Source organism: Cibotium barometz, chromosome 44 (genome assembly GCF_041138505.1).
Source record: "Cibotium barometz isolate CiBa-2024 chromosome 44, ASM4113850v1, whole genome shotgun sequence".
Lineage (NCBI taxonomy): Eukaryota > Viridiplantae > Streptophyta > Polypodiopsida > Cyatheales > Cibotiaceae > Cibotium > Cibotium barometz.
In genome coordinates, this window is record NC_141089.1 from 11,801,039 (window position 1) to 11,816,251 (window position 15,213).

General features: G+C 39.4%; 1 long non-coding RNA gene across 1 annotated transcript; it reads left to right on the forward strand.

The window, feature by feature from the left end:
• Window positions 1-6,090: 6,090 nt before the first annotated feature.
• Window positions 6,091-7,418, forward strand: LOC147612963 (uncharacterized). Its single transcript, XR_015263304.1, has 2 exons — window positions 6,091-6,305; window positions 7,219-7,418. It is a non-coding gene; the product is annotated as an uncharacterized LOC147612963 (long non-coding RNA).
• The last annotated feature ends 7,795 nt before the right edge of the window (window positions 7,419-15,213 follow it).

Consider the following 15,213-nt stretch of genomic DNA (forward strand, 5'->3'; position numbering starts at 1 on the left):
TTTATAATTTTTCTTTTTATTACTGTGAGAAAGGGTACTGAATTACTAATGCCACAAGGATAGATTAAAAACATGTACCTCCCTCTGGGGAGGCAAGGGTGCAATTGCTCGGCTAAAGCCGAGAAGGTAGTTTATTTGTTATAGTTTTAGGGAGGCATAGTTAGAGAGTGAAATAAAGAGAAATAAAAGAGATGCCCTTGTAACTTGTAGGACAGTGCGTGCATGCGTCGGGTGTGTGTGTGTGTGTGTGTGTGTGTGTTGTAACCAATATATCCGAGTTGTAATCAATGCTAGAGTAAAAACATTTTTCCAAGCTAGTGAGAAAAAAGACAAGTTGGAGTACAATCGGTTTCCCCTATTCAAAATCTAATTATTAATCGGTTTTTACAACTAAAAACCTATAAATTTTTTCAATTTTTGTAAAGACAAGAGTAAAGTCCATCAACTGAATTTTAACCAATGCACAATACATTAAAGCACGTTTTTTTGGTGTTGGCTGTAATAATGAAAATAGTAAAGTAAGGATGGTTTATCTTTCAATTTTTTATTTTTTTAATGCGAGAATGATAGTGAATTACTAATGCCACAAGGATAGATTAGAAACATGTACCTCCTCTCGGGAGGCAAGGGTGCAATTGCTAGGCTAAAGCCGAGGAGGTAGTTTATTTGCTATAGCTTTAGGGAGGCATAGTTAGAGAGTGATGATAAAGAGAAATAAAAGAGATGGACATAGTTAGAGAGTGATAATAAAGAGAAATAAAAGAGATGCCCTTGTCTCTTGTAGGATAGTGCGTGCAGGTGTGGGGTTTGTGTGTGTGTGTGTGTGTGTGTGTGTGTTGTAACCAATATATCCGGGTTTTAATCAGTGCTAGAGTAAAAACTTTTTTCCAAGCCAGTGAGAAAAAAGACAAGTTGGAGTACAATCGGTTTCTCCTTTTCAAAATCTCATTATTAATCGGTTTTTACAACTAAAAACCTATAAGTTTTTTTAGTTTTTGCAAAGACAAGAGTAAAGTCTAATGACGTTTTTGAATTTTAACCAATGCACAATACATTAAATGACGTTTTTTTCTAGCGTTGGTTATTAATCAGAAAGCTATAGTAGGTAGTCTACTTATTAGGAGGTTGGAGAGACATTAGCCCAATCATGTATAGGGCATGATGATGTAATCTTCTCTCTTTGGAGTGTCAATACAACTCTCTTTATGCATTAAAAAATGCCCTAAATTATGCTACTCTTCTCCCTACAACAAAAGTAAACGTGTAGCTCCTAGATTTAATGGGCCCTTTAAGGTGGCTTCATCCTTGTGTTCTTAGACCAACAAAAAGGCTGATACGATATATTGATAAGTGGTTAGTGGACTCTATATAGAAAGCTTATTGGATTAATGATCATCATCCTTGCTCATCTCAAAGGCCCACACAAGGAAGCAAGCAATAGGGTAAAAGTCACACTATTAAAGAAACATTCCCAAGCATACATCACAGTCCATGCATGCAACACTATGTGCTTGCATGTGTGTGTGTCTCCATGTGTGCTTGTTTTCATGAACATGAAAACATAGAAGCCCACATTTGTATGTGCCACATACATACACGTGTGCATGTAGGCAACCCCCCACATGCACACACACACACACAAAGTAGGGAAATGTCACTGCAAATAATTTCTAAAATTGCACAAGAGCAATATGAAGCATTGCACAACAATTCATTTTTTAACTAAAATTCATAAAATATTGTACTAAATTTCTATTTTGAAGCAATAACACACCTTGACATATTGTGTTACCCTCAAATTTTCAAATTAGTTGCATGTATATGGGGATAAAATCATAGTGAAACATAGTAATTTGAATGCTTGGGTGCAACCACATAGTGCCTTTTGAACATTGCATGTTCAGGAAGGGAACCAACCCACATGCACCGTTAAAGAGTGATAATAAAGAGAAATAAAAGAGATGCGCATAGTTAGAGAGTGATAAATAAAGAGAAATAAAAGAGATGCCCTTGTAACTTGTAGGATAGTGCGTGTATGTGTCGGGTGTGTGGGTGTGTGTGTGTGTGTGTGTGTGTGTGTGTGTGTTGTAACCAATATATCCGGGTTGTAATCAGTGCTGGAGTAAAAACATTTTTCCAAGCCAGTGGAAAAAAAGACTAGTTGGAGTACAATCGGTTTCTCCTTTTCAAAATCTCATTATTAATCGGTTTTTACAACTAAAAACCTATAAGTTTTTTTAGTTTTTGCAAAGACAAGAGTAAAGTCTAATGACGTTTCTGGCGTTGGTTGTAATAATGAAAATAGTAGAGTAAGGATGGTTTATCTTTCAATTTTCCTTTATAATTTTTCTTTTTATTAATGTGAGAAAGGGTACTGAATTACTAATGCCACAAGGATAGATTAAAAACATGTACCTTCCTCTGGGGAGGCAAGGGTGCGGCTAAAGCCGAGAAGGTAGTTTATTTGTTATAGTTTTAGGGAGGCATAGTTAGAGAGTGATAATAAAGAGAAATAAAAGAGATGCCCTTGTAACTTGTAGGACAGTGCGTGCATGTGTCGGGTGTGTGTGTGTGTGTGTGTGTGTTGTAACCAATATATCCGAGTTGTAATCAATGCTAGAGTAAAAACATTTTTCCAAGCTAGTGAGAAAAAAGACAAGTTGGAGTACAATCGGTTTCCCCTATTCAAAATCTAATTATTAATCGGTTTTTACAACTAAAAACCTATAAATTTTTTCAATTTTTGTAAAGACAAGAGTAAAGTCCATCAACTGAATTTTAACCAATGCACAATACATTAAAGCACGTTTTTTTGGTGTTGGCTGTAATAATGAAAATAGTAAAGTAAGGATGGTTTATCTTTCAATTTTTTATTTTTTTAATGCAAGAATGATAGTGAATTACTAATGCCACAAGGATAGATTAGAAACATGTACCTCCTCTGGGGAGGCAAGGGTGCAATTGCTAGGCTAAAGCCGAGGAGGTAGTTTATTTGTTATAGTTTTAGGGAGGCATAGTTAGAGAGTGATGATAAAGAGAAATAAAAGAGATGGACATAGTTAGAGAGTGATAATAAAGAGAAATAAAAGAGATGCCCTTGTCTCTTGTAGGATAGTGCGTGCAGGTGTGGGGTTTTTGTGTGTGTGTGTGTGTGTGTGTGTGTGTGTGTGTGTGTGTGTGTGTGTGTGTGTGTGTGTGTTGTAACCAATATATCCGGGTTTTAATCAGTGCTAGAGTAAAAACTTTTTTCTAAGCCAGTGAGAAAAAAGACAAGTTGGAGTACAATCGGTTTCCCCTATTCAAAATCTCATTATTAATCAGTTTTTACAACTAAAAACCTATAATTTTTTTTAGTTTTTGCAATGACAAGAGTAAAGTCAAATGACTTTTTTGAATTTTAACCAATGCACAATATATTAAAGGACGTTTTTTTGTGGCGTTGGTTGTAATAATGAAAATAGTAGAGTAAGGATGATTTATCTTTCAATTTTCAAATTTTTTAATGCGAGAAAGGGTACTGAATTACTAATGCCACAAGGATAGATTAGAAACATGTACCTGCAATTGCTATAGGCTAAAGCCGAGGAGGTAGTTTATTTGTTATAGTTTTAGGGAGGCATAGTTAGAGAGTGATAATAAAGAGAAATAAAAGTGATGCCCTTGTAACTTGTATGATAGTGCATGCGTGTGTCGGGCGGGTGTGTGTGTGTGTGTGTTGTAACCAATATATCCGGGTTGTAATCAATGCTAGAGTAAAAACATTTTTCTAAGCCAATGAGAAAAAAGACAAGTTGGAGTACAATCGGTTTTCCCTATTCAAAATTTAATTATTAATCGGTATTTATAACTAAAAACCTATAGTTTTTGCAAAGACAAGAGTAAAGTGAAACTACTTTTTTGAATTTTATCCAATGTACAAGACATTAAAGGACGTTTTTTTCTAGCATTGGTTGTAATAATGAAAATAGTAGAGGAAGGATGGTTTATCTTTTAATTTTCCTTTTTTTTAATGCGAGAAAGGGTACTGAATTACTAATGCCACAAGGATAGATTAGAAACATGTACCTCCCTCTTGGGAGGCAAGGGTGCAATTGCTAGCCTAAAGCAGAGGAGGTAGTTTATTTGTTATAGTTTTAGGGAGGCATAGTTAAAGAGTGATAATAAAGAGAAATAAAAGAGATGCCCTAGTAACTTGTAGGATGGCACGTGCATGTATCGGGTGTGTGTGTGTGTTGTAACCAAGATATTCGGGTGGTATTTAGTGCTAGAGAAAAACTTTTTTTTAGAGAGAGCGAGAAAAAAGGCAAGTTGGAGTACAATCGGTTTCCCCTATTCAAAATCTCATTATTAACCGATTGCTACAACTAAATTTTATTAGTTTTTACAAAGACAAGAGAAAAGTCAGTCGTTTTTTTTGGGGGGGGGGATTTTTTTTTTTTTTTGGCGAAGTAATGAAGGACGCCTTGCCTTATTTCATTATTTCAGTATATATAAATCGCCCTTCCTTTTATTCTATTAAGCCTAGTATTTGATGCAGCTCTTTCTCTTTATATAATGCTGCAAGCCATAGCTTAATTACCACACCTCTAGCAGCTATGGCTTTTCCTTCAAGCTGTTCCTTGGAGCTCTCACAGCTAGAAGATTTCCTGCTTCTCAATCCTTTTGTGGGTGACCATCAAGCCCCCTCGAGTCCCTCTTCTTCTAACCAACTCATTATCAACACTAATCCCAACAATAGTGCTGCATTAGAATGGCCTAGTGGTCACAGTGCTTGGTGTCAGATAGAGCAAAGCTCTGATCAGTATAGTGTTATTGATAATAACCATACTCATAATCCCACTCCTGCTTCCACTCTGTTGTTGAATAATAGCATTAATAATACTATTAGAAGTATACCACCGTTTGTTGATCCTGTATTAATCAATCCTTCTACTTTGTTTCATAGCAGAAACATGTTAATCACGCCTCCTCAATACATTAAAACAAGCCCTGATCAGCTTCCAGGAGCTGGTTTCCATTCATCTTGCCAACTTCACAGACGCTCTAATCTCAGGGTAGAAGCTCTGAAATGCGCCACTGATGATCTTCTTAATCCAAGTCCTAATCATGAGCTTTGCCTAGCTGAGGATGAAGTTGCTTTTGCACGCTCGTGCATGTTGGCACTTAATGCGAAAAGGGCAATTAAGGCTCCTAATAATGGTGCTAATCTCAAGCCAAAGAAGCTAGCATTATGGAAGTCTGAGTTTAAGCTCTCCAATGTGGCAACAGAGAGCATGCGGCGTAAGCAGATGACCCAGCTTTTCTACACACTAAGAGCCTTGCTTCCCCAAGTGGTTCCTCAGGTACATCTCTCTCTCTCTCTCTCACTATGCTTCTTTTACAGTGTCATCACCTCACTAATCCACCATCAACAAGAAAAATTATCATATAATCTCTCTTTCTTATCACTCGTTCTTAATTCATCACCTAATCTCAATTAAACATTATCTTAGCTTTTGCATATTGCCATCACCCTTTTAATTAACCGCCATCAAGTAAGCATATTTATGTGTTTAGATATGCTTTCCTTATATTTCTCCATTACTTCATCCCATGAATACTAGTTAGTCACCTCTTCCTCTTTCCAATGCTTCAAATAATCTAAACCATCTTTTGTGAAATTATCCATACTGCTTCTTCTGATTGTATTTTGTGAAAAATGTAAATGGCTACATTATGAACAACACTACGAGCCAAATGTTATGTTTTAATATAGATAATCCTAATATACATACACCTACTAATGAGGTAAGTATTAGAAGGTGATGCTAATCCAGCTATATCAAGGGATTAGAGACAAGTTATTTCACATGGTGGGCCTTAATTTAATGAATTGGACACAAATGGTGCAATGAAGGGTGAAGGGGTGATGCTAATTATCTGTGTGTGATGTGATTGAACAGAATGATAGGTGCAGGCTAATTGAGGAGACGTGTGATTACATTCGAGCATTAGAGAAGGAGCTAGGGTTTCTGAAGAGGAAGGCAAGGATATTGACGAAGATGAATGCAAGGAGGAGAGACATGGAGATGGGCAGAGGCTCTCATGATAGTAATGATGATGGTCATGATGATGCTGAGACCCCGCACGTGGAAGTGGCATGTGCGGGAGGGGGTAAGGTGGTGCACGTCTGCATGGCATGCCACGAGAAGGTGGCAGGCCTCTTTCCGGCAATTCTAAGCATCCTCGACCGGCGAGGCCTCGAGGTGGTTAGCGCCAACCGCTCCCAAAATGGCAAGACCGCCCTGTACGCGATCCACACAAAGGTATTATTACCTTTACTAAACCTCCAACTTTTGCATGTTCTATTTATCTTCTCCTCATACTACACCACATCATCCACACCATCTTGCATGGTATACACACACACACACACACATCATTTAAATGCATGGTATACACGCTCCAATTTGCATGATCTATTTATCTTATTCTCATATACTACACCACAACATTCATGCCATCTACACACACACACACACACACACACAGTCTCACAGACAATGGTCTGTAGTTTCCACACTAGGTAGGTGCAAAATTGATCGTCATTTTTTCACTTAATGATTCTCCTTGCCGGGTTGTAAGCCTCCCAATCTCTATATGAGCGGGAAACATGTCCATCATGCTAATTGGTGCATACATACATACGTATGTATAGATTGATAGATATGTATATGTATATATTTCTATAATTAACAGTGCATATGTGATGGTTAGAACTTAAGCCTTTACAATCATGAATCCATGCATATGATATATATATATATATATATATATATATATATATATATATATATATATATATATATATATATATATAAAATATGTATGCATGTGTGTGTGTGTGCGCGTGCATGCATGTGCATCATGTGCAATATAATGACGATTAGAACTTAAGCCTTTACAATAATGGATGAATGCATATGATATATATATATATATATATATTATATTATATTATATTATATTATATATGGACTATATCATGTCTTTTTTAATGGATTTATGTTTTATAATATACAAACATGGGTTTTTTGAACCATATCATGTTTATTTTTATGGATATGTATGTGTTTTTGCCCAATTAGCAGTTCAATGATGGTTAGAACTTAGACCTTTGTGGTCATGCACATACGCATGTAGTTGCTTAAATTGCCTTATAGTTGGTTATGATTGCAGGCTAAAGAGTCTTTCACTCTATATTCTAGCACCACAATTCGCGAGTTACAAGCCGAGCTGCACATCAAAGCTACATCAAAGGCATAAGTTACATGATGTTTCTCACATTTGATGAGATTGGTCATTATCTCATTGGATTTATCTCTTCCCCAGTTATAAAATATTGTAAGAAGTATTAAACATAATCTCAATATGTAGATGTGTTTTGGTTAACTTCAAGTCTTCTTCAATATCATGCTCTGTCATATTTAAAAAAACTTCAATAAAATCATTGTAAAAAAAAAGTGAAGCCTTAAGCAAATTAATGTGCGCGCTCACACACACACACACACACACACACACACACACATGTACTATAAGAGCTCCAACATTTGAAAAAGTTAAAACACAAAAGATATATGTGCCACATGGGTAAGCTGGCCACGTTTATAGGATGTCATTAGCTATGAAGTCAAGCCATACTCATGTGGATGTAATCATGCAAGTGTGATGTTATGTTGGTTGTCTTTTAGTGTTGGAAGGGAGCAGTTGGAGGCTACCAATTGTAAGCATTGAAACTGTACACTTTTTGAAGGAGCATCAAGTATCAGCTTTGTTGTGCTCTCTCCTTCCCAAAGGATCATTATTACCATGCCTTTGGGGAGCTCTATGATTACTATTTAGTCAAAGTGAGTTTATTACTGGATCATTATTACCATGCCTTTGGGGAGCTCTAGAGGAGCTCTATGATTACTGTTTTGTCAAAGTGAGTTTACCACGTACTCATCTTTGCTCACCTAGCTTCCTCTACGAATTCCTCTTTGATTACACCTATAGGGGCTACATGAATCTTGCACCACCAAGGAGTTAGCTATAGTCTGAATAGTTTGTGTGACTGTTTTTGTGAACACCCCAAGTTTTGATCCTTTAACTCACCAACCACATTGCTACAACATGAGGAGCATCAGAGGTTTGCCTCTTGGGGATATCCAAGAGTGAGAGGGTCGGCTTGGGGGGATACCCACGAGGAGAGGGTTGGTTTGGGAAAACCTCAGTTTCCCAAGACATAAGGTGATGGCTAACTTTCAAGCTATTAGAGTAAGATCACTTTCTTTTCGTGTGTAGGCCAATTGTAAAGTCAAGCTACATTCTTAAGTAGCAAGGAATCACATGTGTCAATTGCAAAGTGTCAAGCTACAGTCTTAAGAGGTGGGGTTTTTTGGCAATAAATCACACGTGTCACACTCAAGATGTTAAGTGACATGTATGGATAGCATGGTTTCTTATATGAATCCACATATTAGTGCCTATGGTTCTAACAATAGGCATGTGAATCATTGCTAGGATTTTCATCCAATCATTAGCATCATATTCATTAAAATCAAGGTTGTTCATGGATCCTTCTCATCTTCATCCTCTAAGTCTTGGTGAAAAGTTTGACAAATATTGGTGATTAAAGTCCTTACAGTGGTCATGACAAATTAGGAAGTGTCTATATATGGTGTGTGCTTTCCATGTGTAGAGGTTGACCTTCAACTTTTCACACTTGTTTCAAATATAGATATAGCAAGTGCCCCAGTCGAGACTCATACACGTAGGGGCATCATAGGATGGTGTTGGCTTAACACAAGTCTATCTAAAACTTAACCCCAAGGTTTTGATTTTGAGGTTCTCAAACACTACCCAAGGGTTTTCCATTTGCCAGTTTCATCACAACATCGGCTTTTTCTAAGGGTGGTGGATACCCCATTGTTCCCAATCGTTTTTTGTTAGGATACTGACCAGTAGTGTTTTGTTAGGATGCAAACTTTTACACCACCATCCAAGATGACTTGGCATTCTCGCCATTTACAAGCTATGGGCAAGATTAAATTTGTGGCACCACTTCAAAATAGTTTCCTAGTTTATTGATTAATACTTTGTAGACCTATGTTTTATTAACGCCTAATGAAATCCAACTATGAAGTTCTTTGTGAATTAGCGCAAGTTCTTTTAACTCTTCCATATTTGCTCAAAGTCATCCTTCCATCTAGTAATATATATAGATCCTTCCATAGGCTTGGGCTACCACATAGCAATGTGCCAACCCATTTTTAGAGGATAGAAAAGATGAGACCCAACAATGTATCTGGTTTTGTATCCCCCTTCACTAGGTACATGGCTTAGGCTAGCTACAATTTAATGAATCTCAATCTCAATCTCATATGTTGTGTTGCACATGAAATGTCCTTTTTTTGTAAGCACCTTTTGAGTTCTTGTTGGATTCCTCTTTAGATTCCATGTCAAATTCCTCTACAGAGTCATTATTGGACTTTGCTTGGGAGTCCACATTAATTGCCTCAAGAACTTGTGGAACCTACTTGGTGGGTTTCACATGCAAGGTATTGGGACCATCCTAGTCAACCAAGGGGAGTAGGTGGCCAAATGATTAGTTGTTGCCATCAAATGGATCTAAAAGGGGAGGTAGAGTTCTTGCAAATCCTAGCCATCCTCTTATTTAAGTTCAAGCTTCCAATTATAAATCATGTATGCTGTTCCTTCGGTTTAAGTTTGAGTTTGTCCGGGACTTCATCTACCAAGCATTAGGCTTCTTAATCCTGTGTTTTTCTTGAGGAAATTTGGGTATTCATCCAAGCGTTTAGGTAGTCAATCTAGATTTATAAGAGTTTCTTCCCCTTGTCAACTACTAGCTTAAGTAGCAATTCTTCATTGTCATCACTCTTACTATGTATGATGAGTCTTTGCTCTATCCAAAGCCACTTTGAATGACATCACCTTTTCCAATGTGTTTGGAGTGTTGTTTTGTTTTTTCACTTATGTGGCAGATGTGTTATTTGTTTACATATGTTGTTCCTTTAGCAGGCCACATTGAAGTAGAAGCTTTTGGAGCTTCTTGGATCGTTGCCTTCTTTTGCTTTGCCTACATTTGTGTGAGCACGTTTATTGCAAAAATGGTTTATCTTGCCACCTTGTTCAAGTTTTTCACAAGCAAGCCTTTAATTATGGAGTTGGCAGAAGGGGTGATCTTTGTAGAAGTGACCTACTCCATAACCATGACATGTTGATGTCAATGATGCATCTTTTGAAGCATTTTGAGTGTTCATTATATGACACATGATGGGGTCCTTGGCAATGGAAACCCTACAACAAAGGGTGTGCACAAGCAGTTTTGGGTTGATTCGAGGCATAGGTAATGGTAGATTACTCTATGTAGGAGTAATATGTAGTTATACAACATGTGTGTCTCAAGGATGTAGAGTGCTTAGACTTCTTTGTTTCACCATTTGGAAATGCTTTGCTCTTTCCAAGATCACATGTTTACCCTCAAGGAGGCATATTGGGTCATCCAAATAGGAAGAAAAAATGGGGGTAGTAGGTTGTCGTAGAATCCTTGTTTACAGGTTGTTTCTTGTGGGCAAAGCTAGATTCAATGCATCTTGCACATAGGAAGTTGGCAATGCCAACGGTTGGTGGTGAATCAAGGGAAGTGGTTGAGTCTAGTCCCCAAGCTAGTGGGTTGGATCTACACCCAAGCTAGTGCAATGTGATGATGTTGAAATTCTAATGTCTCATGCCAAGTTGTTTTGCAATAGTCATAATAGTTCTACATTGGTGATGTGAATATTGTGGTCCCATGTGAATATGTTAACATACTACAAACCCGATCATTACACTTTATGGGGATAATGATGAGTAATTTTACAATTCCCACTTGGAATCAATTTACAATTGTTGTTACAATAGTCATATATTGTTAATTGGTATTCCCTCATGTTTTATTTTGGCCTTGTCGAGCTCCTCTATAGTCATATATTGTCAATCGGTATTCCCTCATTGTGTTTAATTTTGGCCTTGTCAAGCAAGAGGCCCAGAGAGATTTATCTTGGGACATGTGCTCATCATTCAATTGGATTCTATTTTTCTTGTATATTATTGTCATGTTAGATGGCCCATTTGTAGCATTGATCACTCGAAGTGGGTTCCTTCACTAGTCATGTTATTGTCATGTTAGATGATCCATTTGTAGCATTGATCACTCGAAGTGGGTTCCTTCACTAGTCAAAAATCATACAATCTCATGTTTTGCAAGCCTTCAAGAAAATGACCCATAATCTATTTTGTCTCCCTTTTATGATCATGTGAATTAAGGAAACAACCCAAAATCTATTTGGTCTCCCTTTCCTTATAATGTGAATCAAGGAAACGACCCATGATCTATTTTGCAAGCCCTTACCCCCATGATCTATTTTGCAAGCCCTTAAGGAAATGACCCATAATCTATTTGGTCTCCCTTTCCTTATAATGTGAATCAAGGAACATGACATGCACGATGTAATCTCTCAAAGTTTTGCGTATTTTTTGGAGTCATTACAATTGAAGGACAAGGCTCCATGTTGGAACATGTAGTGTGAATCCAATAGAAAATGCTTCCTTCTTTAGAGCCTTGAAAGTGCCTTTGTAGTCAGGAGCCAGTAATAAAAACCATTAATTCGCCTTGCCATTTAAGATTAATACAAAAACCTACAACTTAATAGGATCATCTAAATTTCCAAATGTATTGCAAAATTTCTCATACACTTTGAGGTGATGGATGGGTTCTCCTACACTTGCGCTAGTTTGGAAAGTTTCACTCGGTTTGGGTATCTCAAGTGGGAGAGAACTTGTGGAGCCCATCTCAAGGGCCACTCCCCTTCCTATAGCTTATGCTATACTTGAAACATCCATGTATGCTCAAGGGGACGAGGTACATGTGTTAACAATGGGGATTGAATGGTCACACCTCTAACATAATGCTAGTCTACCCCTAATGGCCAACCAAGTGCCAACTACTACTGAAGTCCTATGTGCCAGCTTTTGCTACCACATGAAAAGAGTGATCTTCCATGGACAAAAACTATTCCACACTCTCTTCCACATAAATTTGAGAGAAAGTGTAGTGGGAGGCCCTGGGACTACCAATGTGCTACTGTTGCTGCTGGAGTGCCCTCCACTTCTAACATCTCAATCATGTGGCCTAGCCGTGTAGTGTAAGCAAAGAAGGGGGTGGCATGAGTCTCCTCACTGTCCTCTGAATCTTGCCATGTCCACTCTCCTAGGTCCCACTAGAGAGACTCATGAGAGACCGGCCCTCCCAAATCCATAACCGCCAAAGTCTCTCTCTGGCCACCTTGGCCAGTGAAGGGTCGATGTGCTACTCATGTGCATGAAACTAGTCACCCTCACCCTCTATACGGTGCGTCCCCTGAATTCCTCTAAGGGGGTATCTACTCTCTCCAATCTACCATGAAGCCCAATAGAGAAGGTGAGTAACGTAGAGCTCTCATCCACACATGAATTCCTAGGGGTATATCATGCCTGGTGAACACTCCCATCCACTATGGGGGAGGAGGGTCCGGTATCAGGGCCAGCCACTTTGGAGGGATGGAGAAGTCGATGTTGAGGCTAAGTTTGTCTTTGCCCCAGGATAAGGCCTCTCACCTGAGCCTCTTGGGGAAGTTTTCTGAATTTAAGCCAATCTCCAAGTGACCTAGCAAAGTCACCCATGTTCTGATACATGTGGGCGAGCCCCAAGCACGTGACCACTAAGTAGACAAACAATGGGATTCCAGATAGATGCTACCAAAGTTGCTCCTCGGAGGCTACTAGAGCTAACTGCTGAAGGACCAACCTGAGATTATCCCAAACACGCAAGAGAGTGGCTACAAATATGTCCTCAAATGATGGGCTAAAACCTTGTGCGTGCATCTCTCTAAAAATCCATCTCGTGCTCTGAGGTCAAGGGCCTCCTAAGATCGAGGTACGCGAAGATCCTAGTATCCACGCTAAGGAAGTCCTTAGAAGGCTCACTACCCAAAAGAAGACCTCGAACAATCAACTTGTCCAACAAGGCACATCTCTGAATGGAGGGGTTGATGATGCCCAGGCCCACTCTGCACTACGAGCTGAACGATCACTCTCTAGACCACCTTGGCCCGGGTAGGTCTCCCATCTCACTGCTAGCCCATAAAAATTTCTGGATCAAATGTTGAACCTGACTAATATAGGCCTGAGAGAAAGACCAGTAGGAGGTGATGTACCACATGGTGGCAAGAAGAATCTGTTTCACCACCACAATTTGACCAGCTAAGGAAAGCCTGGCAAAACTCTAGTATAGTAGCTTCTTCCGAATGCTCAAAAGAAGAGGAGCTAGCTGCTTAGGGGAGATGTCAATGCCAACGTGGCATCCAAGATATGAGCGGGAGTGCCCCTCGACACCCATTGAAAAGCGTCAAACTGGACGCCAACTCAGGGCAATCGATGAGCTAACCCAAAATCCACACGACTTATGCCACTTGATCTGTGCTCCGGATGCACAGCATAAAAGCGCAATCACCTCAATGAATCTCTTGAGGTTCTACTTATCCTCCGATAGGTATGTTGTCATATCATCGTCGAGACAAACTTAGAAGCAGCTTCTCCTATGCTCGGATGGAAAGATGCAGTCCTTAGAGCTCGATCTCCTAGGCAAAAAGAAAACTACTCATGGCCTTGACAAACAAGAAGAGATAAGGTGCTAGAGGGCACCCCTGCTAGACTGAGCAAGAAAGTGGAAATCTATCACCTCTAGCTCCCTGGATATGGACCTATCTGTGTGAATCCAAGTAAAGTTTTGATATATCTTAGACCCACTCCTTCGAGAAACCAATCCTACACATCGTCCCCTCTAGAAAGGGCCAATCTACTCTATCAAATGCTTTCTGGAAATCAAGAAGAAGAACAATCAAATCCTACTGATGCATCCTAGCCGCCAACATGTTGCCTCTCCCAAAAGGTGAAGATGTCTAGAATACTCAGATATCCTGAATGAAGCTCGTATGTGTACCGGGAAATCAAGTCCAAGAGAAAGGGCTGCAGTCTTTGGCTGCCGGCCGTCCCTAGGAGGGTGATGGGTCTCCATTGCCAAATCTCTAGTCTGTCACACCAGCCTCCTTGGGAATCAAGTGTATTAAATGCTCAGATTATTGTGGAACCATTCAAGACATCATAGAGGTCGGATTTAGATATTTTACTATCTACATCTTTAATGTTAAGTGGTTCTTTGATGTGAAGTGGTTCCCTTCTTTATGGATCTAAGATCTGCACGGGTTGCACAACCAGCCCACGAGCTATTTGGTGCACTCTCTTGAAGCTACTATAGAGAAGCAAGACCCCTATGAAATTCACTCCTTTCCTGCTCTCAAAAGCCAACCAATCTACTCTATTGCATCTATATAATAGACTACTAATCTCTCCCAAGCATGCATCTAAGGTGCCTTCTCTCGTGAGCGAAAATATAGCCTGCAGCAGGCAGGCAGCAGCTACTCGTCGTCGTGAGTGAAAATCTAGCCTCTCCCAAATCCCCTCTATCCTACTGCAAATCTTAGGGTCATGGATGAGGCTATCTAGAATCCACGTGCTCAAATGTATGTCATGCCTCCAAGGGTCAGGGAGAGAATAACCGATGCATGCTCAAAGAAAGTAGTACCAGCCAAAACACTAATCATGCCACTACAACCACAATCCCACTCATCTACATAGAACCGATCTAAATCTGGATAGGTTAGGACATGTACTCCTCCTATCGGATCTAGAAAAACACATACTCTTAGGACTACATCTAAAATCTAGAAGATGCCAAGGGTCTTGTCCCTTGAGAGCCAAAATCAACTCCTCCCAAGCCCTAAACCTGATGTTGTAGCCATGCCACCATCCGAGTATGTACTCTGTCGACTCTAGCATGTTAAAATCTCCACTCATACACTAGAAATCCATGTGTGCAACAACAAGGACTGATAAATTGTACTCCAAAAGGTGGCTCTGGCTGCTCCAACATTTGGCATGTATACATCCAGGAAGCCCACATAGTCCTCTCCAATCCTGATGGTCACCCATTGAGCTCGTCCAGTGAGACAATGGTGCATGAGTCCACCACTGCAAGCAATAGGTACTCACTAAAAACGAAAATGCGTACTCCACCTTGTCCCAAGGGACCAAAAG